General features: G+C 44.7%; 1 long non-coding RNA gene and 1 pseudogene across 1 annotated transcript in view; both read right to left on the reverse strand.

Moving 5' to 3' along the window:
* The window catches only part of LOC143926519 (uncharacterized), a 97011-nt gene that overhangs the window by 31461 nt on the left and 39489 nt on the right, over positions 1–26061 (reverse strand). The window lies entirely within an intron of this gene.
* Positions 1606–1724, reverse strand: LOC143929069 (5S ribosomal RNA; annotated as a pseudogene).

The following is a 26061-nucleotide window of genomic DNA, read 5'->3' on the forward strand; positions in this document are numbered from 1 at the left end:
TATATGCGTGTGTATGGTTATGTGTGCATGTGTGTGTTATATGTGTGCATGTTTGTGTGTATGTTTATATGTGTGTATGTTTGTGTGTGCGTGTGTTAAATGTGTGTATGTTTATATGTGAGCGTATGTTTATATGCGTGCATGTGTTATATGTTTATATGTCACATAAACATACACACATGCACACATATAACACACACACATGCACACATATAAACATGTAATATATTATATGTGTGTGTGTGTGTATTATATGTGTGTGTGTTTTTATATGTGTATGTTTATATGCACTGGTGAGGCACAGACAGGCTACATGACGGGCACTGGTAGGCTGCTGGTAGGCTGCTGGGCACAGGTACCATCTCCTGTCGCATGTCTGCAGTCTCTGACCATCTCCTGTCGCATGTGCGCAGTCTCTGACCATCTCCTGTCGCATGTGCGCAGTCTCTGACCATCTCCTGTCGCATGTGCGCAGTCTCTGACCATCTCCTGTCGCATGTGCGCAGTCTCTGACCATCTCCTGTCGCATGTGCGCAGTCTCTGACCATCTCCTGTCGCATGTGCGCAGTCTCTGACCATCTCCTGTCGCATGTGCGCAGTCTCTGACCATCTCCTGTCGCATGTCCGCAGTCTCTGACCATCTCCTGTCGCATGTCCGCAGTCTCTGACCATCTCCTGTATACATTTTTTTTTTTAAAACAGTCAGTTTCGGTATCTGTGCTGTTTCGGTATTGTTTTTTTTCGGGATCAAGGAAGATTTATTTTCTGTATCGGTTTCGGCACCAAAACACCCATTCAGTGCATCCCTAGTCTGGCCGTGAAGGTAGGGTCCATGGGTTCCCTACTGCAATCTTTACGATCTCTACATACCAAGATTTTCCTGGACCCCGCTGGGGTCACAAGAATCAATGACTTTGCTTCCTGCTTGGTCCTGTGAAGAAGTCGTGGATGCAGGCAGAATAGGAGGGTAAGCACAAATCAATGAGAACAGATTCCACGGGAATAGCAAGGCATCAGTTCCGCATGCTAGCGGATCCTTTGTTCTTGACACAAAGTTGTCGATCTTTTTTGTTGAACTTGGACGCAAACAGATCTATGTCTGGGATCCCCCATCCTCGACAGGAAGATATCAGGGTGAAGGAACCATTCTCCCAGGAACACCTGCTGGCGACTCAAGTAGTCCGCCTGCCAACTTTCTATTCCTAGAATGAAAACTGCCGATAGGCAAAGTACATTGTTTTCTACCCAGGATAGGATAAGATTCACCTTCCTCTGAGCCGCACATCTTCTTGTGCCCCCTTGGTGATTAATATAGGCCATTGCTGTGGCATACACGGATTGAATCCTAGCAGGACAATACCTTAAACTGAATGTTCAGGCCCTCAGGACCAAGAGTTCTGCCTGAATTTCTAAAATGTTAATGGAAAAGCCCATTTCTGATCTAGGCCACTTCTCTTGGGCAGCTGCCTCTTTCAGGACTGTCCCCCAACCTAAACAAAAAATAGTTGGCATATGTTGTTACTATTTCCCATGTAACTGAAGGAAGGATTTTCCCCTTTGCAGACTTTTTGGATGTAAACCATAAACTGAGGCTCTGGCGCACCCAGCCTACAGCACCTGGTATTTCCAGATGGTCTTTCCTCCGGGTACTAACCAGGCCCGACCCTGCTTAGCCTCCAAGATCAGGTGAGATAGAGCACTATCAGGGTGATGTGGCCGTAGACTCTGGAGTCAGACACATTGGGAATGTAGAGCTTGAACTCTGTTTCAAGCCGGTAGTATACAGTTTTGTAGCAGTCTAGAATAAGACTGAGCATAAGGAATGGCCTTGAATGAAGCCACCATCTTTCCCGACAACCTCACGCAAAGTTGAATAGGAGAAAATCACCTTGCTTCCACTACCTAAATCAGTTCCTTTATGGCACTGATCTTGGCCTGGGGTACAAATACCCTTTTCTGGGTGTACCTATGATCAAACCCAAGTATTTTCTTCATGGTTTTAAAGAAGATTCCTCCTAGGTTGAGAATCCGATCTAGACATTCTAGGTAGTCAAATGTGGTGACCATACTTTGATATAACCGGGCTACCAACTAGTCTAACAAGAACAGATCGACTAAGTAAACCATAATCATTATACCTTGGGCCCTCAATCTGGCTAGAAAAGGAGCTAGAACCTTTGTACTCAAGGTACAGCAGCTAGATCGGAAATCAGAGATACACACTGAAAATTAAGATTTTCCACTTTAACTGGTTGCTGACCGCCGGCAGTCAAATGACGGCCAGGTGGTGCACCTACTGTGGCGGGAGGCCGTCATATGACCGCCTCCCGTTTAAACAGGGAATGCACGCGATCGTGCGCGCACATCCCTGTTTCTCCGGTGACGGTGTGTCACGGAGACACCGCTCGCCACCGAAGGGGGTGAACAGCCATTGGTTATGGCTGTTTACCACGTGATCGGCCGTGATGAAGTCACGGCCGATCACAGATGGTCACACCCCGACTGTGCACAGTGCATGCGCGATCGCGTCAGTGGCGGGGTGTTCCCCGGGAACACTGCTAGTCACCGACCCTGGTAAACAGCCATTGGCCGACTGTTTACCCACGTGATCGGCTGTGATCCTTTCACAGCCGATCACTAAAATGTAAACAAACCGCGGTAACGAGATGTTACCGGGTTGTTCTCTTCCTCACACACCGATCGCGTGTGAGGAGGAGATTGCGGTAACATCTCGTTACCGCCTAGTGTACAACAATCACACTGATTGCCCCCCCCCCCCAATAAAGAGGACCTGTCACCACCCCTCATAGTACCTGTCAATCACAGTCCATCAGAGTACCTGTCACAGTCCATCAGTGTACCCGAGTACCTGTCACAGTTCATCTGAGTACCTGTCACGGCCCATCAGAGTACCCGAGTACCTGTCACGGCCCATCAGAGTACCCGAGTACCTGTCACGGCCCATCAGAGTAGCCGAGTATCTGTCACGGCCCATCAGAGTAGCCGAGTATCTGTCACGGCCCATCAGAGTAGCCGAGTATCTGTCACGGCCCATCAGAGTAGCCGAGTATCTGTCACGGCCCATCAGAGTAGCCGAGTACCCCTCACAGTTCATCTGAGTACCTGTCCCAGTCCATCTGAGTACCTGTCACAGTTCATCTGAGTACCTGTCACAGTTCATCTGAGTACCCGAGTAGCTGTCACCAAGCCATCAGCGTACCTGTCACCAGCCCATCAGAGTACCCGAGTACTTGTCCCAGTTCCTCTGAGTACTCGAGTACCTGTCACAGTTCATCTGAGTACCTGAGTACCTGTCACAGTTCATCTGAGTACCTGAGTACCTGTCACAGTTCATCTGAGTACCTGAGTACCTGCCACAGTTCATCTGAGTACCTGAGTACCTGTCACAGTTCATCTGAGTACCTGAGTACCTGTCACAGTTCATCTGAGTACCTGAGTACCTGTCACAGTTCATCTGAGTACCTGTCCCAGTCCATCTGAGTACCCGTCACAGTTCATCTGAGTATCTGAGTACCTGTCACAGTTCATCTGAGTACCCAAGTAGCTGTCACAGTCCATATGAGTACCTGTCACCGCCCTTCAGAGTACCCAAATACCAGTCACCAAGCCATCAGCGTACCTGTCACCAGGCCATCAGAGTACCCGAGTACCTGTCCCAGTCCATCTGAGTACTCGAGTACCTGTCACAGTTCATCTGAGTACCTGTCACAGTTCATCTGAGTACCTGTCACAGTTCATCTGAGTACCTGTCACAGTTCATCTGAGTACCCGTCACAGTTCATCTGAGTACCCGTCACAGTTCATCTGAGTACCCGTCACAGTTCATCTGAGTACCCGTCACAGTTCATCTGAGTACCCGTCACAGTTCATCTGAGTATCTGAGTACCTGTCACAGTTCATCTGAGTACCTGAGTACCTGTCACAGTCCATATGAGTACCTGTCACAGTCCATATGAGTACCTGTCACCGCCCTTCAGAGTACCCAAATACCAGTCACCAAGCCATCAGCGTACCTGTCACCAGGCCATCAGAGTACCCGAGTACCTGTCACAGCCCATCTGAGTACTCGAGTACCTGTCACAGTTCATCTGAGTACCTGAGTACCCGTCACAGTTCATCTGAGTACCTGAGTACCCGTCACAGTTCATCTGAGTACCTGAGTACCCGTCACAGTTCATCTGAGTACCTGAGTACCCGTCACAGTTCATCTGAGTACCTGAGTACCCGTCACAGTTCATCTGAGTACCTGAGTACCTGTCACAGTTCATCTTAGCACCCGAGTACCTGTCAGTCCATATGAGTACCTGTCACCGCCCTTCAGAGTACCCAAATACCAGTCACCAAGCCATCAGCGTACCTGTCACCAGGCCATCAGAGTACCCGAGTACCTCTCACCAGGCCATCAGAGTACCCGAGTAGCTATTTGCAGCCCATGTCTCATAGAATATACGTTGGGGTGTTTGCTTTCCAAAATGGGGTCATTTTGTGGGTAATTTCACTGTCCTGGTGGTCCAGGACCTTCAAAAGTGTGATGAGTAGGAATGAAATGAGATGTGTAATTTATGCTCCTAGAATGCCTGAACGTACTACTTCAATGTTCGGCCTCTCTATGTGGCCAGGCTGTGTAAAAGTCCTACACATGTGGTATCGCCATACTCGGGAGGAGTAGCAGAATGTGTTTTGGGGTGTAATTTTTGCTATATACATGCTATGTGTTAGAAATATCTTATAAATTGACAATTTTGTGTAAAAAATAAATGCGTTTAAATTTTTTTCCACATATTCCAAAAACGTATGGAAAAAAATGAACCGTTCAAAAGACTCATTATGCCTCACAGATTATAAGTTGCGGTGTTTGCTTTCCAAAATCTCCAGGGCCTTCAAAAGTGTAAACCCTTGTACACACAATCGGAGATTCCGACAACCAAATCCGTCGGATTTTGTCCAACGGATCTTGTCCGTTGCATACACACGGTCAAAGTTGTCGTAAAATCCGATCTTTCAGAACGTGATGACGTACCTTCTTTACGATGGGACTACGTTCAGGCTAGTAGCCAATAGCTTTGATGTAGGAATTTGATCTGAGCATGCGTGGCACTTTGTCCGATCGGAATTCTCTACACATGATCGGAGTATGTACGATCGGAGCAGTTTGTCGGAAAATATTTCCAGCAAGTTGGAAAATTTGGTCCGACAGATACTCCGACGGTAACAGTCCGATGCATACCACACACAGTCGGAATATCCGACAAAACGCTCCGATCGGACACATTCCGTTGGAATCTCCGACCGTGTGTACAAGGGCTAATAGGTGGTTGAGAAATGAGATGTGTCATTTTTGCTCGTAGAACGTCTGAAGGTACTAAATCAATGTTGGGCCTCTGTATGTGGCCAGGCTGTGTAAAAGTCTCACACATGTGGTATCGCTGTACTCGGGAAGAGTAGCAAAATATATTTTGGGGTGTAATTTGTTGTATGCATATGCTGTGTGTGAGAAATAACCTGATAATATGACAATTTTGTAAAAAAAAAAATAATAAAAAAAATCTTCATTTTGCAAAGAATTGTGGGAAAAAATTACAACTTAAAAAAACTCATCATGCTACTTAATACCTTGGAATGTCTACTTTGTAAAAAGGGGTCATTTGGGGGGTATTTGTACTGTCCTGACTTGTTAGGCCCCTTTCACACGGGGCGGATCAGTAATGATCCGCCCCGTGATGATCCGCTCGCTCAGCGGGGATCGCTCCGTTGTCCCCGCTGAGCCGGCTGCGGACAGGGCGGTCTCCGCACACTGTGCGGGGACTGCCCTGTCAGCTCTCCGCTCTCCTCTATGGGGATCGGACGAGCACAGACCGTGTGTCCGTGTTCATCCGATTCGCTCTGCAGACGGACAGAAAAATAGGATTTTCCTCCGTCTGCAGAATCGGACAGTTGCGGAGGCGGACAATAGCGGGTGTCTGCGGATGCTCATCCGCAGACACCCGCTATCCCATAGGGATGAATGTATGGCCCGTATTTCATCCGCAAACGGATGGATGAAATACGGACATACCATCCGCATGTGTGAAAGGGGCCTTAGTGTCTCAAGAAATTAGATACACCTGATGTACTGAAGGCCTGATCAGATGTGATCAATTTTCAGCGATTGGCACCATAGTTTGTAGACTCTAACTTTCACAAAGACCAAATAATATATACTAATGTGGGTTATTTTTACCAAAGATATGTAGCATTATAAATTTTGGCCAAAATGTATGAAGAAAAATTACTAATTAGCAAAAATGTATGATAGAAACAAAGAAAAAGGCATTTTTTTCACAAAATATACGTTTTATTTTATTTATAGCACAAAAAATAAAAAACCCACTAGTGATTAAATACCACTAAAAGAAAGCTCTATTTGTGTGGAAAAAAGGACACAAGTTTCATATGGGTACAGTGTTGCATGACTGAGTAATTGTCATTCAAACTGTGAGAGCGCTGAAAGCTGAAAATTGGTCTGGTCAGGAAGGGGGTGTAAGTGCACTGTATTGAGTTGGTTAAAAGAAGATATTACTAGTGAGCGAGGAAATGGGCATATGGAGATATGCATCTTTGACGTCGATTGAACAGAAGTTTTCCTCCTTGTAGGATGGAGATAACAGATTGGATTGACTTCATGCAAAAAAAGAGATTATATTCAGGAATTGAATTTGAGATCTTTTTAAAATGTGCATTTGGATTTAACCAAACCCCAACCTCTGCTCTTATATGGGGGCCGTCATGAACACTTTTTTGCTAAAAGATGTCCCAGTGCTTGAGAGAAAGATTTATTTTTCTCTGGATCCTTAACGTTTGATCTGAGAAAATGAGATGGAAACTCTTGGAACTCCAGTTTGTACATTTGGAGCTATTGAGGTCTGAAGTCATCAGATCCCTGAGAACTGCAGAAAAAATTCTCTATATTGAGCAAGCAGGGATACCTCATAAGTAGGCTTCAGTACCTTGTAGGTTTCCTCCCCTAAGACCTCTTTAGTTCCTGAGGTTAACCCCGAGGATTACCCTTTGAACCTGATGACGGAAGCCATCGCAACTGCCTGGAGGCTGATGCCCCTGGCACAGAAGAAGGCATTTTGAAAAAAAAAAAAAAAAACACATTTACTCCTTCACTTAAATGACAAAAAGGGGGTATCTTTCTTGCTAGAAATTCTTTGGATACATTATCCAAAATATCCCCAGATAGCTGTTTCACTGCAAAAAGTAAGACTAGCCAGAGGCTTCTTGCATGACGCTTAGTGAAAGGTGCAAGGCCCAAGGATAGAGTCTGTCAACTATTGCCAACATAAAGCTGCCTCCTGGACCTGCTGAGCAAGATAACCTTGAACATCTGTTTAACCACTTGACCACTGGGCACTGGGCACTTAAACACCCTTAATAACCAGACCAATTTTCAGCTTTCGGTGCTCACATTTTGAATGACAATTACTCAGTCATGCAACACTGGACCTATATGAAATTTTTGTCCTTTTTTTTCACACAAATGGAGCTTTCTTTTGGTGGTATTTAATCACCGCTGGGTTTTTTATTTTTTGTGCTACAAAAGAAAAAAATACAGAAAATTCTTTTTAAAAATGAATTTTTCTTCATTTCTGTTATAAAATTTAGCAGATTAGTCATTTTTTCTTCATAAATTTTGGCCAAAATTTATACCACTACATATCTTTGGTAAAAATAAGTACAAATTGGTTGATATTATTTGGTCTTTGTGAAAGTTATAGAGTCCACAAGCTATGGTGCCAATATCTGAAAATTGATCACACCTGAAGTACTGACGGCCTATTTCAATTCTTGAGACCCTAACATGCCAGAAAAGTACAAATACCCCCCTAATGACCCCTTTTTGGAAAGAAGACATTCCAAGGTATTTAGTAAGAGGCATGATGAGTTTTTTGAAGTTGTCATTTTTTCCCACAATTTTTTGCAAAATCAAGATTTTTTTTACTTTTTTTTTTTTTTTTCCACAAAATTGTCATATTATCAGTTTATTTCTCACACAGCATATGCATACCACAAATTACACCCCAAAACACATTCTGCTATTACTCCCGTGTACGGCGATACCACATGTGTGAGACTTTTACACAGTGCGGCCACATACAGAGGCCCAACATGCAGGGAGCGCCATCAGGCGTTCTGGAGCACCCAGGACAATTCTGACATTTCTCTCCTACATGTAAAAATCATCATTTATTTGCTAGAAAATTACATCGAATCCCAAAACATTATATATGGTTTTTTAGCAAACACCCTGGAGAATACAATGGTGGTCGTTGCAACTTTTTATCTCGCACGGTATTTGATCAGCAATTTTTCGAATGCTTTTTTTGGAAAAAAACCTGTTTGTGCTTAAAAAAAAAAAAAAAAACACAGTAAAGTTAGCCCAATTTTTGCATAATGTGAAAGATGAAGTTACACCGAGTAAATCGATACCTAACATGTCACTCTTCAAAATTGCACAGGCTCGTGGAATGGCGCCAAACGTCGCTACTTAAAAATCCCCATAGGCGACGATTTAATTTTTTTTTTACTGGTTATATGTTTTGAGTTAGAGGAGTTCTAGGGCTAGAATTATTGCTCTCGCTCCAACGTACGCAGCGATACCTCACATGTGTGGTTTGAACACCGTTTTCATATGTGGGCGGGACTTACGTATGCGTTCGCTTCTGCATGCGAGCACATGGGGACAGGGGCGCTTTAAAAAAAATGTTATTGTTCATTTTACTTTATTTATTTTAGTTTGACATTTTTTTCCCCAAAAATAAATTTTTTGATCACTTTTATTCCTATTACAAGGAATGTAAACATCCCTTGTAATAGGAATATGGCATGACAGGTCCTCTTTACAGTGAGATGTGGGGTCAATAAGACCCCGCATCTCACCTCTAAGCTGGGAAGCCTGAAAAAAAAAAAAAAAAAAAAGATTCTGGATTTGATAGTATTGGCGAGTCGGTAGAAGCACCGGAGGGCGGCGGGAGGGGGGGGGGGGTGTCTATGGCTGGGTATTGCAGGGTATCACCGACTATGGCTGGGTATGGCTGGCTATATCAGAGTATGGCTGGGTATCTCAGAGTATGGCGTTGCAGAGCATTGCAGGATATTGGAGGGTGTTGCAGAGCATTGCAGAGTGTTGCACGGTATTGGCGGGTATTGCAGAGTGTTGCAGGGTATTGGTGGGTGTTGCAGAGCATTGCAGAGTGTTGCAGAGCATTGCAGAGCGTTGCAGGGTATTGGCGGGTGTTGCAGAGCGTTGCAGGGTATTGCAGAGTATTGCAGAGTAATGGCAGGGTATTGCAGAGTAATGGCAGGGTATTGCAGGGTATTGCAGAGTAATGGCAGGGTATTGCAGAGTAATGGCAGGGTATTGCAGAGTAATGGCAGGGTATTGCAGAGTAATGGCAGGGTATTGCAGAGTAATGCAGGGTAATGCAGGGTATTGCAGAGTAATGGCAGGGTATTGCAGAGTATTTGCAGGGAATTGAGGGGTTAATTTTCGGTGAGCAGCGATGTGGGCACTGCAGATGCAGCCCACAGCGCTGCTGACACCAATCTCTTCCCCCTCCGCTGTTCCGATCGGTACAGAGAGGTGGAGGGAGGAACCGGCGTCATAACATGACGCCGGTTTGTTTACAAGTGATCACTCCGTCATTTGACGGAGCGATCACGTGGTAAACGGCCGCGACGAGCGGCCGTTTACCGTGATCCATGATGCCACGGATGCTCTCGAGTGCGCGCCATTCTGGGAGGACGTCATATGACGGCCTCCCACAGTTAAGAAACTGCCCTAAAGCCGTCATTCGGCTATAGGGCGGTTATTAAGTGGTTAAACTGGTTTCTCCATGATTAACCACTGTCCACCGCACTGACCACTGTCAGCACAGGCTGAGACACTCAACCTGCCAGAGAGAAAAGCTTTTAATAGGAATTCCAACCTTTTATCCATTGGATCCCTAAGTATTTGAGTATTGTCTGCTGGACAAGTTAAACTTACTCACAAAGGATATAGTAGCGTTAACTGCTGATATACCCCACTTAGTGAATTTTCTCTACCATAGGATAAAGTGTGAAAAACTTTTAGAAAGAAAATAATGCTTATCTGGGTAATCCTTCAGATACAAAAAAACTTTTCCAACAAAGAATGTACAGGAAGAAGCATGCACAGCTTGAGGAAGCTTTAGCGAACCCAAACATTCAGTTAAGGGTACATAAATGCGGAGATCATTCAGCAAGAAATTGTACCATCAATCTTACAGAATGTGAACGCCGACTCTACCGCATTTGACACCTCAAAAGAGCAGTCATCAGGAGCACACGCAGGGCGGATGTGTAACGAGAGGACGTAGCGTCCGCCTGAGGGGAGGGGCCTGCCAGCGCTGCTCACCGCACCGACGAACAAACAGCAAGGCATGGTTTGGAGCAGGGAGGTGAGAGATCCCAGCCCAGACATGTGGAAGCGCTCGGTGCGGTGCTGCTAACATCCCGCAGTCCTGAGTACGGAGCTTTCCCCAGCCTCCTCATCACCTCGACCGGCCCACTCCCCCCCCCCCCCCACTCCTCTCCGCTCTAGTGCACAACGGATACCCCCTGGCTATGCAGCAGGACCTCGGAGGAATTTGGAGGAGACCCTCCGGAGCCCGGAAACTAGAAGGAGACCGGTGGGAAAGAGACACAGCATTGACAAGGACGGTAACATTCTTAAAGTCACAATATTGATGCTGTGTAATATACATCTAACCAGGGGAAACAAATAACGTGTCTATGGGGTTAAATGTATGCAGGTCAAAAGGAGCCTTGTTAAGTAGATGAGGAAGCCCGGCTGCGGATAAGTTTTCCTTGGTTGCATGTTCCCATCGACAGTTTTGAATTTAAAGCAACTACAGGGTTGTATAAACCTTAACAGGATCGTAGTCTCATTGTATATGCATATGGTAACGGCTATGCTCAGTATACCAGGAGATGATAACTTGGAAAGTGTTCCCCTAAACAGTAGTGGATCCGCAGGGTCAACACGCATTATTTCCCTTAAATAAGCTGAAACATTACTTCATTGACTATCGCAAGTGCATGCGACATTTGCACATGTGCAATAATACGTGAGAAAAAGTCGCATGGTTCAAAATGAAGGGATAAATACCTACCGCCAGGACAAATCTCGCATGGATAGGTGGAGGAAGTCCATGAGGTTTGCCTCTATTCCAGGGGTATATGCATTTGCTGGGCGAAGCATTTATACCATTGAGCAAACATTGATGAGAAAAGCAGTTTATATGCATCAGAGTGTGGATTTAATGGTGTGGGATTAAAAAAAGGTTTTTCTTTACCCTTACTTTCTTGCTGACCCGGATACACATAAGAGCGGACTAGATACCTAGACCTGACTTTAAGAACCTTAGAAGAGAAATTATGGTAGGAGGAATTAATCGCAAAGAGATCTGCAATGCTACTTTAAGCTCTTTTTTCTTACGGTTGAAACGCTAGACGAATATAACTGGGGGAGGAGGTTTTTTTCTTTCCTCTTCCTGTTTGTCCCCTTTTTTGCTTTTTTTTTTTTTTTTTTTGTTTTTTTTGTTTTTTTTGTTTTTTTTCCTCCTCCTTCTTCCCTCTCCGTCAGCACATATTGTTTATGCAACAGGAATTGAATAGACTACCTGAATCGCTTGTAATAGCGTATACATTATACAATAAGAGGAAAATCGCATGATTTGATTACAGGGATTTTTTTTTTGTTTTTTTTTTTTTTGCTTTTTTTTTTTTCTCTCCTTGCCATGCGCATTCCAGATCAGTACAAATTTCCTTGAATTCAGGATATCCTATTCTCCCTTTTAAGGGACTCTTCTGTTCTTAGTGGAGAATAGAGATGAGTTCCTAAATGGCTGAATGGTCCCCCCTCCCCTGGGATAAGATATTGACAACCTTTTGCCACTCTGCCTGTGAATCACATCAGGAATAAGAAATAGAGGTCAAACTCCACAGCCCAGCTATTCTATCTCTCCATGCGAGGTTGGAGATCGAAAGATAGGAGGCGCTAAGCACTCGACAAGATATCAGGGTGACCCGTCAAGCCCAGGATCCATAGGTTTCAACCTAGGGGAGGATTGGCGCGGTTAAAGGTTACCTGTCGCTTAGGTAAGAAACCTCCTCAGATTATGTAGTGGAGGAAGATATTAAAATAAAATATAACGGGGAGCAGTATTATTATTCTGAGAGAAGAAGTTAGTGTCAAGGGGTCCCCCAAGGGACTCTGCCAGCGGAACATAGACATAGAGTGGAAAAAGGTTGAGATTCCCAAAGTAAAAGCGGGGAGCAAAGAGGTAAACTGGATGATCAGCTTCATAGAAGGAAAGTCGCTGGAGGAAGCGACTCCATCGATGAATTAAGACTTAAGGGAAAGAGTTTGAGGTGTTTAGAATCCACATAATTTTGAGATAGATTGAACTATGAGTAAGTCAGCAAATAAGATGGTGAAAAGTGGAGCCGCACGGAACATAAAAGATAAGAGTCTAGATACGTCGATCCAACAGTATATGACACAAGGAGCAAGCCCCAAAGAAGCGGGATTGGATAAAAGACAATCAACCATCTCAGAGTACAAGAAGGGATCGGGCAAACATAAGGGTGGAGGAACACAACATACCAGTGAGGACACAATAATAGAAAGTGACTGGGAGAGCAGCAAAACGGAAGAAATAAGGACAGAAGATCTTCCTCCCTCAAAAGGAGAAATGGCAGAGATGCTTTCAAAATTAGAGAATGCAATCAAAATGGTCATCAGGGGGCTCCGAGAAGACCTAGGCGGATTACTAGAGAGAGTAGAAGCTACAGAAAATCGTATGGATCTCCAAGCCATAGAGCTAAACAAAGTTAAAGATCAACTAAGAACACTTCAACAAACACAAAGGAATACGCTGTATAAACTGGAAGACCAGGAAAATAGAAGTAGAAGGAAAAATTTGAAATTGCGCTCAATCCCGGAAACAAAAGGCGAAGACTTAAGAGTAATACTAAACAGCATTCTCGCCCCTTGCTGGGGAAATGAGATGGGAGCTCCACCAAGGATTGATAGAATCCATAGAATTGGTAAAACAAGATTTAGAGATATGGACAGACCGAGAGACATAATAGTGCGGTTCACATTTTTCGATGAAAAAGAAATAATATGGAAAAAGTTAAGGGGAAAAACCCCACATGTATATGAAGGGAGAGAAATACAGATATTCCCGGATATGGCACCCGAGACGCTTTTAAGGAAAAGACTTTTGAAACCCCTACTAGATGAATTGCAAGCTCAGAACATTAAATATAGATGGGGCTTTCCTGCTTGCTTAATAGGGAACAAAGATGGTAAATCGGCGAAGCTGGTTTTCCCGGAAGATTTGGAAGATTTTTGTGAGAAACTGGGAATACGCCCGCCTATACTTCCTGGTTGGCAGATGGAATAATGGGCTCATTGTAGGGGGAAAAAATGGGTCCGGGGAAAGGAGGGGAGGGAAAAGGGGAAGGAAATAAGGAAAATATATAACTTAAACAAGATTGTGGGATTTAATACCTCCTGTCTCATGGGGAGAGGCGGGAGAGGCGCAGGTGGAAAAGCCCCAAACCCTCTTAACAAATAGATTAGGAGATGGTAGGGGTGTGTACGACCATTAACCTAACAAAGGCCGTAAATAGGCCAAGGGAGTTGGGGGGAAGGGGGAAGGTAAGGAGGGAGGTGGGTATGGGATGCAAAGAAGGGAAGGAGGGAGGGGTAGATAGGGGAGGTTGGGAAGGTATAAGGTTGGGGAAGGGAAGTAAAGTGGAGGGAGGGGTGGGGGAGGGTGGAGGAAAAATGTGGACCACCTTAGTAAACAAGATAAGAAGTACCTATGTAGGGCAAGGAACGTAGGACAAATAGATGGGCAACAGTAAAATAGACGGCTTGAAATGTATGTCCTATAACGTGAAGGGCATGAATACCCCAATAAAAAGACATAAGATCTTAGCAGAATTGAAGCGCTATGAGGCTGACGTTATATCTCTACAGGAGACACATATCTCCCTCGCATCAAACATTAGATTATATTCCAATAACTACCCAGTCTGGTTCTATAGTGATACTATTTCAGCCAGAAGTAGAGGGGTAGCGATAGGGTTTTCCAAAAGAATAAGGTTTCAGTTGAAGGAAAAAATGTGCGATGCAGAGGGAAGATATTTGTTCCTAAGAGGTACATTAGAGGAATTGGAGTGTACTTTAGTAAATATTTATGCTCCTAATAGCAACCCAATTAGTTTTTTAAATAAGATATTATATAAACTTATGGACTTTAGAGCAGGTTATGTAATTATGATGGGAGATTTAAACTTCGGCCTCAACCCGGAAGTCGATAGTTCTTCGGAGGTTAAAAAGATGAGAAGCGCTGCACACAAAAATATAGTTCAAAAGCTATATAACAACCAATTAGTGGATGTATGGAGAGCAAAAAATCCCCTGTCACGTGATTATTCCTTCTATTCATCAGTCCATGGGACGTATTCACGCATTGATTACATATTCATAGACCATGGGCTATTGGAATATGTGATGGATTCAGGGATAGAAGTGATGACTCTTTCGGACCACGCCCCGGTAAAACTATGCCTAAACATCTCAAGGATAGGGAGGAACCTCTCTGGATGGCGGTTGAATGAGGAGCTATTGCTTAGGGAGGAGGACAGGATAAAAATCGCGAGTGAGATCGATCAATATTTTACATTTAATGATACAGAGGGAATTAAAAGTAACACGTTGTGGGATGCGCATAAGGCCTATATAAGGGGAATACTGATATCTATGCAATCTAAAAAGAAAAGAATGAGAGCCGAAAAAATCAATAAATTAATGAGTGAGATACATTGTTTAGAACAAGACCATAAAAAAAAAAGTCTGCCCCAAAATGACCTGGTATTTAAAAAGTTATTAACGGTAAGGATGGAGCTGAAGGACCTTTTGGACCAAGAAGCGGCGATGACGTTTAAAGGGTTGGCCAAGGAACAATATTTATGGGGAGATAAATCAAGTAAGTTTTTAGCCAGAATGTTAAAAAAGAAAAAAGGGAAAAATTTCATTGGGGAAATTAAGAATAAAAATGGAAAAGTGCTCTATACTACCAAAGATATAGCAGAAACTTTTAGACTATACTTTGAGCGGATATTTACAGACAGTAAGAAAAAGGCCAAAAACGGAGATAAAGAGCAGAAGATCAGGGAATTTTGGAGAAAAATACTTTGACTAAAATCACCCCCACGGAAAGGGACATACTTGAAAGGCCAGTTTCGGAGGATGAAATAGTCAGAGCATTATTAAAATCAGCACCAGGAAAAGCCCCGGGACCAGACGGTTTCACAACATTATATTATAAAATTGTGTCGGTATATGAATGGCCTAGGAGAAGAATATAGAATAAGTAATGAAGATTTAAGGGCTACAATTACTCTAATACGGAAGGAGGGCAAAGATCCCACACAGTGTACCAGCTACAGGCCGATTTCGCTGTTAAACGCGGATACAAAACTATATGCTAAAATATTAGCAGAGCGAATGAAGGGTTTAATGACATCACTGGTCCACCCAGACCAGACGGGCTTCATAGGGGGACGAGAGGGAAAGGATAACGGAATAAAGACACTCCTCCTGCTTCAAAAGATGCGACAGGGTGGAACCCCCAGTCTGCTCCTGTCGTTGGACGCACAGAAAGCCTTCGACAGAGTAGACTGGGGGTTTATGTTTAAGACATTAGAGAAGATGGGGCTAGGACCTAAGATGTTACAGAAGATAAAGGTACTGTACGAACATCCAAAGACATGTATAAAAGTTAATGGGTATGTGTCGGAGCCTTTCGAAATGGAGAGGGGTACAAGGCAGGGCTGTCCGCTTTCGCCCCTCCTGTTTGTGCTCTCCTTGGAGCCACTCCTGGCAGCAATAAGAGGGGATCCGGGGATAGAAGGGGTGAAAGTGGAAAAAGTGGAATATAAATACTCCGCTTTTGCGGACGATATCTTAATTTACTTGAACAACCCAAAGACATCTATGCCTAAATTATTTGAGCTACTCGACCAATACGGGGAGGTCTCAAATTTTAAAATAAATAGGTCAAAATCGGAGATAATGAATATCAATATTAACAAGCGAGAGGCACAAAAGGTACAACAAAGTTGGAAACTCCCGTGGAAGAGTGAGCTTAAATATTTAGGGATAAAATTAGCAAAAACAGAGAGGAAAATGTACCGTTGTAATTATATCCCGTTACTAGATGAGATACAGGCAGAATGTAAAAGGTGTAGCTATAGGGCATTATCATGGCTGGGAAGAATAAATTCATTAAAGATGATAATATTTCCTAAGATCTTATACAGGTTTCAGATGCTCCCTATTCCTCTGTCCAATGTTTACTTGTCAAAATTAAAATCTATCCTAATGAAATTTGTTTGGAAAAATAAAAAAGCCAGGGTGGCCCTAGCTACACTCCGACAACCAAAGAACAGGGGTGGAGTAGCAGTGCCAGATGCGCAGACTTATTATGAAGCTGTTGTGGTGTCTAGAGTGAGTGAATGGAGCATAAGGGATAACACAGAGAAAAGATGGGTGAGACTGGAACACGATTTATGTAGAACAAAATTAGATAAGCAAATTTGGAATCCTCCTTTAGAGAGAAGTGTATTTTTGGAAGGGAATAATATTACACGAAACACATTGCGGATTTGGGATAAGATATATAGGCAATTTAACGGAAAATACAATTCACCACTTATATAATTAAAGAATAATAATTTTTTCTTACCAGGATGTCAGGAAATAGGAGGGAATTGGGTTAAAGAGGAGGTAAAATTAAAAGATGTAATGAAAGGGGAGGGACTAGCACCATATCATGAGTTGGCACAAAAAAAAGATGATGATAATTGATGAGTGGAGGTACGCTCAGCTTTCGAGTTTTATCAAAAAACTCCCTGTACGGGTTAGAACAGCGGAAGATCTGACCCCGTTGGAACAACTCTGTACATTAAAGACAGCAAAGAAAGTTGTTTCGAGATGGTACAGAATGCTGTTAGAGGGAGTAGAGCTGGGGGTACCTGCGTACATCAAAAAATGGGAGAGGGAATTAGGATCACAACCAGAAAACACAATAGTAAGGAAAATATTTAAATTAGTGCATGGCTCGGCGGTAGACGCCAGAACGGCGGAAATGAGCGCTAAATGTTTGATGAGATGGTATTATACCCCAGAGAGGAAAAGCAAGTTTCAGCAGGATGGCGCCAGGGAATGTTGGAGAGGATGTAGAGAGGTGGGCACGATGGCACATTTGTGGTGGAGTTGTCCAAAAATAAAATCCTATTGGAACCAAATTATAGCCCACATTAAAGAGATTACAGGCAAAGAGGTGAAGGCTGACCCTTGGGTAGTGTTATTCCATGGGACAAGAATCGGGCTCAGACAATATAAGGAATCAGTGATCCCCCACCTGCTGAATGCAGGTAAAAAATTAATACCGAAGAAATGGCAAGAGAAGGAAGTTCCGTCAATGTGGGAATGGGTGGATTCGGTAGAAAAGACCTATAAAATGGAGTGTCTGAGAAGTAGCCGGGAAGAGCAGAGTATTACTCCAATTATAGGGAAATGGAAGTGCTGGGTAGATTTCAGGAAGAAATGGCTCATCTCAGAGGGGTTGAGGAAGCCCTAAATAGGTACAGTCAAGATACTACAAGGTACAATTTAGATAGAAATTAAAGTACTTATGGAAAAAATAGAAAAAGGTGGTCCACAGATAGGCAGGAGGGGGGGGGGGGGGGGGGGTTAGGGGAAAGGGGAGGAAGAAGATGGGAGTGTGTGACAGAGAGGGATTAGAAGATTAATATGAAAAATAGTAAGCCTGGTATCAACACTCCCAAAAAAAAAAAAAAAAAAAAAAAAAACACTTACCACTATGATGTGATTGTTGGAAGGGACACTGAGCTGAAAGCTGAGGTGGTCCCATAGCAATTAAATAGATTTACACTGAGTGGTATAAAAAAAAAAAAAAAGAAGAAAAAAAAAAAAAAAAAAAAGAGCAGTCATCAGCCTCATCACAGTCCCCTGGGGGAATAGTCTTCTCCTGCCCCTAGTTCCTCAGTCTGAGGGTCCTAGGAAAATGAAAGAGAACCTGTCGCATCTTGACCACACTGGGATGCAATTAAAGTCGTTAAACTTTTTTTTTTTTTTATCTACCATGGCTGAGAAAAGAGTAAAAAGAACAGGGGCTGCAGCATTGAAAACAGTTGCAAATATTTCATGGCCCCGAAGCTCACTCTGACCAGCCACCCATTCTCAGGGGAGGATGCCATTTGTAGAGTAGGTTTTCCAGAGCTTGAGGGAGACCCCTTTAGCTCCTTTTTTGGGAGTGTTTCAATCCCCCCTTCTGAACCTAACCTGATGCACAAAGAAAGGCAGAGGTACTCCCGAAGAAATTGCATTCAATGCTTGAGCAATAGTCAGCCACTGCCGCTGCTATCAATGTTCAGCCTGATCTAATAGTAAAATGTGTCAACATGTGAGGGGAAAAAAACATGGAGAAGAAAGAGGCTGGAAGCCGGTGAGTAGAAGCGAGCTGAAAGTTTTTCTTTTTCGTTATTTCTCACGATGCTCTTCCTCGTGAAGAGGGGGAGAATGCAGCACAGGTGGGGGTGTCTGGAGAAGAAAAAAGACCCCCAGACTTACCAGAGGGCTGCTGCTAGCTGGAGAGGAAAGAAGCCTGCTGCTCCGACACAGCGTGTCTCTTGAAGAAGCATGAGAAGGTATGTGCTCCATACAGCCCACAGTGGTGACACATAGGCATGACAACATTTGCTAATTAAAATGAGACATTTCATAAGAAAATTAAAAAATTTCTTAGAAAACTCATCTTCACTCGTGACCAACACCTTAGACAGTGGCGAAAAAACTGATACTCTCAGTAGTGGGAGGGGTTATATAGGGAGTGCACTTTTTATCTTAGGGCAGGCCAGTGTCCATCACCTAAAGGTGGCCTATAACCCACATAGTAACTACTATGGTTCTGTGTCCCGTGATGTACGATAAGAAAGCGTACTCTTTCCACTAGAAATCGTTTGGATGTATTTATCCAAATAATCGGCAAATAATCACTCCCCATGAAAGGGGAAACTAGTCAGAAGCTTCTTGCAAGGTGCTTCGGCTGACCAACCTTTTAACCAAAGGGTCCTACGCATGTTTATTAGCAAAATCGCAAGGTGGGTGGGAAGCCTGGTGAATAGAATCCTTCATAGCATCTATGGCAAAACATACTGCTTTTGGTAGTTTGGCCAACTCACAGGCCGGTTGTGAAGGGAGCCCTATAGGGAGCATATGGGAGCATATGTGCATTGTCTACTGGACAAGTTAAACTTTTATTTACACTGGAAATTGCAGCGTCAACTGCTGGAACCTTTACATTTTTTGTGAATTTTTCCTCCATGGGATAGAGAACTGCAGCCCATTCAGCATAAATAAGCTTTTCCAGTAATGCATGGAAAGGAAATGTATGCAAATGCTGTAAAGGTTTTAAAGACCCCAAGGAAGAAACCGGACTTTCAGCTAACTCTGTTAGGGGTAGCATGAAAGTGGAAGCAAACCATCTCCGTAAGAATTTGTACCTCAGATTGTGAAGTTGAATCATCAACTGTTGTTTCCTCTGCAGAGGAATAATCGGCTTGTTTCTCCTCTTGATCACCTGAGGGCAATACATCCTGTCCCCAATGTTCCCTTGGTAAAGAATCAGCAGTGGGGGAGGGGGATCTAGCACGTTTCCTATCCAATTGGATAGAGGATGCGATCAAAGATGCCAAACTTCCTTCTAGGCCCTGCAGGGCAGAGGAAAATGCATCTTCAGTCACATATACAGGGGCTGAAGTGTGAGAAGCAGTAACACCAGCAATTGCTTCCAATAACTCACCCTGGCTTGCCTTTTCAGGTATCTCCAAAGAGGATGACAGTATGGAGGCATGACTGGAGTTCCCAGTGCCTGTGGTGGAATCTTTGGTACCCTTGTGGTAGCTCTGGAAGTCAAGAAAAAAATATAGTATTTGCTAAACAATAGTCTTAGTAAAAAACGATTTAAAAAAAAAAAATTGTCAGCAGTGTTGTTAGGCTCCTAGATAGCGTTAGTAGGAGCCGCTAAATACAAAAAAATTGTGCTTATAAACGACTGCTGTACCCCTTAGATAATCCAGAAGAGGAACTCCATTTGTTCAATTAAGAACCCCCCTCTGGCTACTGGGACCACACATGCTGCTATAGCTGACACAGAGCTGCTTAAAGGCATTGTACCAGGTAAGTGTAATATATTCCCTCTAGAGGAGACATTTTTAAAGGCATACAAATTTATATATATGGAAGAAAAGGCATAGGTGGACTTTTTACATTTCCTAGGCTTCTTCCCTTACCTTATCCTCACTGCCATAATAGCAGATCCAAATTTCACCCATCACAGCGGGCTGTGTTTGTAAACCTTCAAAGACCGGGACCCTTTTAATAGGGGTTCCATTCCTTTGGACCTCTTGCACCCCTCAGGTGCAACTTTAGGTAATGTAGCAAGACCAAAAAGAGTCCTGGTTCCTAGGCTCCACCCCTCAAAGAGAAGTGTTACAGGCAAAATCTTGTTCTTCTATGTGAGACCCGGGTATCATCCTGTGGCCGCAGTGGCGTGAATGGACCCGGTTGTGGAGGCTTTTTAAATCCAGCATGGGTCCCTCCTGGAGCGCATCTTAACGCATGGCCACCACCTTAGACACTGGCGAAAAAACTGAGGTACTCTTGGTAGGAGGGGTTATATAGGGGAGTCAATTTCCTGTATTGGATATACAAGTGTCAACGCTTGAAGATGGCTCATAACCCATTAAGTAATTACTGAAGGCTCTGTGTCCCATGATTTACAATAAAGAAAAAACAAGACTTTAGTATCAGGATAAAGGGGCTTAGTAGTTAGCACTTTTGCTTTGCAGCACTGGCGACCTTGGTTTTTTTCCCTGTCAGGACACCAACTGCATGGTGTTCTCCCTGTACTTGCATGGGTTTCCTACAAATCTCTCTAAAGCCGTTACCCAACATAAGGCCCGGTGTCTCTCCCCTTGCAGCCTGTGAGCTTTTGAGACAAGTTAGATAGCAGAGTGAGCAGAATAGGGTTCTAGGTGCTGGAATATACACTGCTCAAAAAAATTAAAGGAACACATTTTAATCAGTGTATAGCAGGGATATGCAATTAGCGGACCTCCAGATGTTGCAGAACTACAAGTCCCATGAGGCATAGCAAGAACCTGGCAGCCACAAGCATGACACCCAGAGGCATGATGGGACTTGTAGTTTTGCAACAGCTGGAGGTCCGCTAATTGCATATCCCTGGTGTATAGCATCAAGTCAATTAAACTCCTGGGATACTGATATGGTCAGTTAAGTAGCAAAGTGGGTTGTTAATCAGTTTAAGCTGCATTGGTGTTATTAAAATTAACAGGTGCGCTAGATGGGTAACAATGAGACCATCTCCAAAACAGGAATGGTTTTACAGGTGGAGCCCACTGACATTTTTTCCCTACTCATCTTTTCTGATTATTTTTCACTAGTTTTACATTTGGCTAGGGTCAGTGTCACTACTGATAGCATGAGGTGATACCTGGACCCTATAGAGGTTGCACAGGCAGCCCAACGCCTCCAAGATGGCATATCGATACGTGCCATTGCCAGGTTTGCTGTGTTTCCCAGCACAATCTCAAGAGCATGGAGGAGATTCCAGGAGACAGGTAGTTACTCTAGGAGAGCTGGACAGGGCCATAGAAAGTCCTTAACTCATTAGCAGGACCAGTATCTGTTCCTTTGTGCAAGGAGGAACAGGTTGAGCACTGCCAGTGCCCTACAAAATGACCTGCCAGTGATGACATGTGCTTTTCCCAGATGAGAGTAGGTTCAATTTGAGCACATGTGACTGGCGTGAAAGGGTCTGGAGAAGCCGTGGAAACCGGTATGCTGCCTGTAACATCGTTCAGCATGGCCGGTTTGGTGGTGGGTCAGTGATGGTCTGGGGAGGCGTATCCATGGAGAAACGCACAGAGCTCTACAGGCTAGACAATGGCACCCTGACTGCCATTAGGTATCGGGATGAAACCCTTGAACCCATTGTCACACCCTACGTTGGTGCTGTTGGTCCTGGGTTCCTCCTGGTACACGAGAATGCCTGGGCTCATGTGGCAAGAGTATGCAGCCAGTTCCTGTAGGATGAAGGCATTGATACCACTAAATGACCCCCACGCTCGCCTGACCTAAATCCAATAGAACACCTCTGGGACATAAGGTGTTGGTCAATCCAAAGCCGCCAGTTTGCACCTCAGACTGTTCAGGAGCTTAGTGATGCCCTGGTCCAGATCTGGGAGGAAATGCCCCAGGACACCATCCCTGGTCTCATTAGGAGCATGCCCCAATGTTGTCAGGCATGCATACACGCACGTGGGGGCCATATTGTATTATTCATATTTTGTGCTACAGCACTTGTGGTATATTTAGCGCTGCACTTTTGTATATTTTATTCACTTGGACTTTATTTTAGCGTTAGCAGCTATATTTACAGCAGTTTAACACAGAGATTTCCCCAATTTTTCACATTTTATGCATTACTTGTAAAGCTAAACCGCTCTAAATAAAGGTGTTAACACTAAAACAAAGTCCAAGTGAATAAAATATACAAAAGTGTAGCGCTAAATATACCACAAGTGCTGTAGCACAAAATATGAATAATGCAATATTCAAAAACCCCATGAAAGTGAAAAGAAAACAAAAATGTGTTGTGACTATAACGTAAAAATGTCTAAACACTAAAACGAGAAGTAAAACTCCATAAAACATTTGTACAATCAGAATTCCACAGTGACAGATGGTGTGGCAATGAAGACAAGGAACTGGCTGTGTAGCACATTCAAACTAGGATGAACATTCTTCTAATGGAAGGTTGTAGATATATACTTCTTACCAGACAAGGTGTCATACAATAGTGGGTCAACTGGTGGTCATCAGTGGTACCAACTTGGATACAAATGAAGCCTATAGATGGATCACTCCAAATGCAGACGTTCGATCAATCAGCAGGAATGAATCCAGGTATCCAAGGCTCAGGCAGATCTTCAGAACGGATGTAAGTTGGACCTCAATAGGGGTCCGTGCCCAGAACCAGCAATAAATGGAAAGTTATCACATTTGAACCATGATGCAAAAAAAGAACAAAGGCTCCATATGGTGCAGGTCAAAAAAAGAAGATTTTTTATTTTATTAAAAAATGTACAAACATCAATGCTAGATGGCTGTATAAAAATCTGATCACAAAAGAAGGTAGTAAAAGCAATGTGGGAAGCACATGAAGCAGATGCGTTTTGTCCTCCACCCTCTGGTCTATAGACCGGAAGTGGTGGCCCCTGGCGTGAGTTCAACACCTCATTATGGAATCCTTTAAATTTAATCCCTCCGATGTAAAAAATAAGTGGTTATACCCACTGAATTGGGGCCCGGAAAGTGTGGATGATGGCGGGAGTCCCATGCCTCGTTTCCAGGTTCCAAGTGAACAGTTCCATGATACAATTCGGTGTGTCTCAAGATTGGCTAAAGAAGCTCGTGCTGGGAAACCTCATATGCACAAATGTGTCTGCCACACATGCGCTATGATGATCCCAAACCGAGTCACGGGACTGAACACGTGACTTACCGTTGGTAATAAGATTAAAAATCTTCTCCTTTTTTTGACCTGCACCATATGGAGCCTTTTTTCTTTTTTGCATCATGGTTCAAATGTGATAACTTTCCATTTATCGCTGTCTATCTATGTCTGGTAAGAAGTATTTATCTACAACCTTCCATTAGAAGAATGTTCGTCCTGTTTTGAATGTGCTACACAGCCAGTCCCTTGTCTTCATTGCCACACCATCGGTCACTGAAGAATTCTGATTGTACAGATGTTTTATGAAGTTTACTAATACTTCTCGTTCCTTCTCACATTTTTCTTTTCTTTTCACTTTCATGAGGTTTTTGAATATTGTATTATTCATATTTTGTGCTACAGCACTTGTGGTATATTTAGCGCTACACTTTTGTATATTTTATTCACTTGGACTTTGTTTTAGTGTTAGCAGCTTTATTTAGAGTGGTTTAGCTTTACAAGTAATGCATAAAATGTGAAAAATTGGGGAAATCTCCAAGGCCTGACATGCATAGGCGTCCGCAAATAGGGGCAAGGGGCTGGAATCAGGGATTGGATCGGGGTTGCCCACTCAGTCCTTATCCTAGCGCCAGCAGCCGGCCCTGCTTGCACCTGTACACAGTTTAGCAGGGCCCGTGAAAGCTGGTGCGAGGAGCGGAACAGCGAAGGCCTCAAGGGGTGGGTAGGATGACATCACCGAGGCCATGGGATAGGAGAACAGCAAGATGCCAGGAACAGCGGGCACAGGGTCCCCGATGTCTGGAACCCCTGGACTCCTTAAACCTCCTCACTGCTCCCAGGCCTGGAGGACAAATTGACCAGGGTTTCAGAGAACAAGGACGACAGTAAACGCAAGCAGCCAGGGATCCCTCCATGTCACATCATAGACCCGATGGAAGGAACAAAGCACCTCCTGTCTTCACCCAGAATGAAAACTGGTCTTGCCAGCAGCTGGCCATCATGGACATTCTACTGGCATGCAAGGTACTGTACTGAGCATTTCACACACCATTGGGACATAGGTGCACTAGACGAACTGCAGACAGGGCTAGGGGTCTCTCCGATTCCCCTCTCTCACCATCTCCCCTCTCTGTCACCCCCTCTCTCTCTCTCCGACACCCATCTCTCTGTCAACCCCTCTGTCTCACTCCTCTCTCTCTGTCAACCCCCTGTCTTTCCTCGGTCTCTCTCTCCGTCACCCCTCATCTCTCTCTGTTGCCCCGTCCTGTCTCTCTCCGTCCCCCCTCTGTCTCTCTCTGTCGTCCCCCCTCTGTCTCTGTCGCCCCCCTCTGTCTCTCTCTGTCGCCCCCCGCCCTCTGTCTCTCTCTGTCGCCCCCCGCCCTCTGTCTCTCTCTGTCGCCCCCCCCCCTGTCTCTCTCTGTCGCCCCCCCCCCTGTCTCTCTCTGTCGCCCCCCCCCTGTCTCTCTCTGTCGCCCCCCCCTGTCTCTCTCTGTCGCCCCCCCCTCTGTCCCCCCGTCTCTCTCTGTCGCCCCCCCTCTGTCTCTCTCTGTCGCCCCCCCTCTGTCGCCCCCCCCCCTCTGTCTCTCTGTCGCCCCCCCCCCTCTGTCTCTCTGTCGCCCCCCCCCCCTCTGTCTCTCTGTCGCCCCCCCCCCTCTGTCTCTCTGTCGCCCCCCCCCCCTCTGTCTCTCTGTCGCCCCCCCCCTCTGTCTCTCTGTCTCGCCCCCCCCCTCTGTCTCTCTGTCTCGCCCCCCCCCTCTGTCTCTCTGTCTCGCCCCCCCCCCTCTGTCTCTCTGTCGCCCCCCCCCTCTGTCTCTCTGTCGCCCCCCCCTCTGTCGCCCCCCCCCTCTGTCTCTCTGTCGCCCCCCCCCCTCTGTCTCTGTCGCCCCCCCCTCTGTCTCCCTGTCGCCCCCCCCCTCTGTCTCTCTGTCGCCCCCCCCGTATCAGATGCCCCCCTCTGTCACCCGCCATGTATGCAGTCACTGACAGTCTCTTGGGCCAAGTATGAAGTCTCTTATTGTCTGTTGTGCCATGCCCACAGTCTCTGACAATCTCTTGTGCAATGTCTGCACTCTTGTGCAATGTATGTGGTCCCTGACCATCTCCTGTACCATGTCTACAGTCCCTGACCATTTCCTGTAGTATGTCTGCAGTCTGACAATCTTCTGTGCTACATCTGCAGTGTCTGACCATGATAATGTGATCATGACATTGTCGAAAAGGGTCAGAGAATGGGTGACCTTAAAAGGACACCACCCCCCAGCAAAAAGTTCTGCTCCACATTCATAAAAATAAAAGGGGGGCTCCATTTGTTTTAAAGTCCTGAGCCAAG

The sequence above is a fragment of the Lithobates pipiens genome, unplaced genomic scaffold (assembly GCF_037356315.1).
Source record: "Lithobates pipiens isolate NorthernLeopardFrog02 unplaced genomic scaffold, aLitPip1_a1.2 Scaffold_23, whole genome shotgun sequence".
Taxonomy (NCBI): Eukaryota; Metazoa; Chordata; class Amphibia; order Anura; family Ranidae; genus Lithobates; species Lithobates pipiens.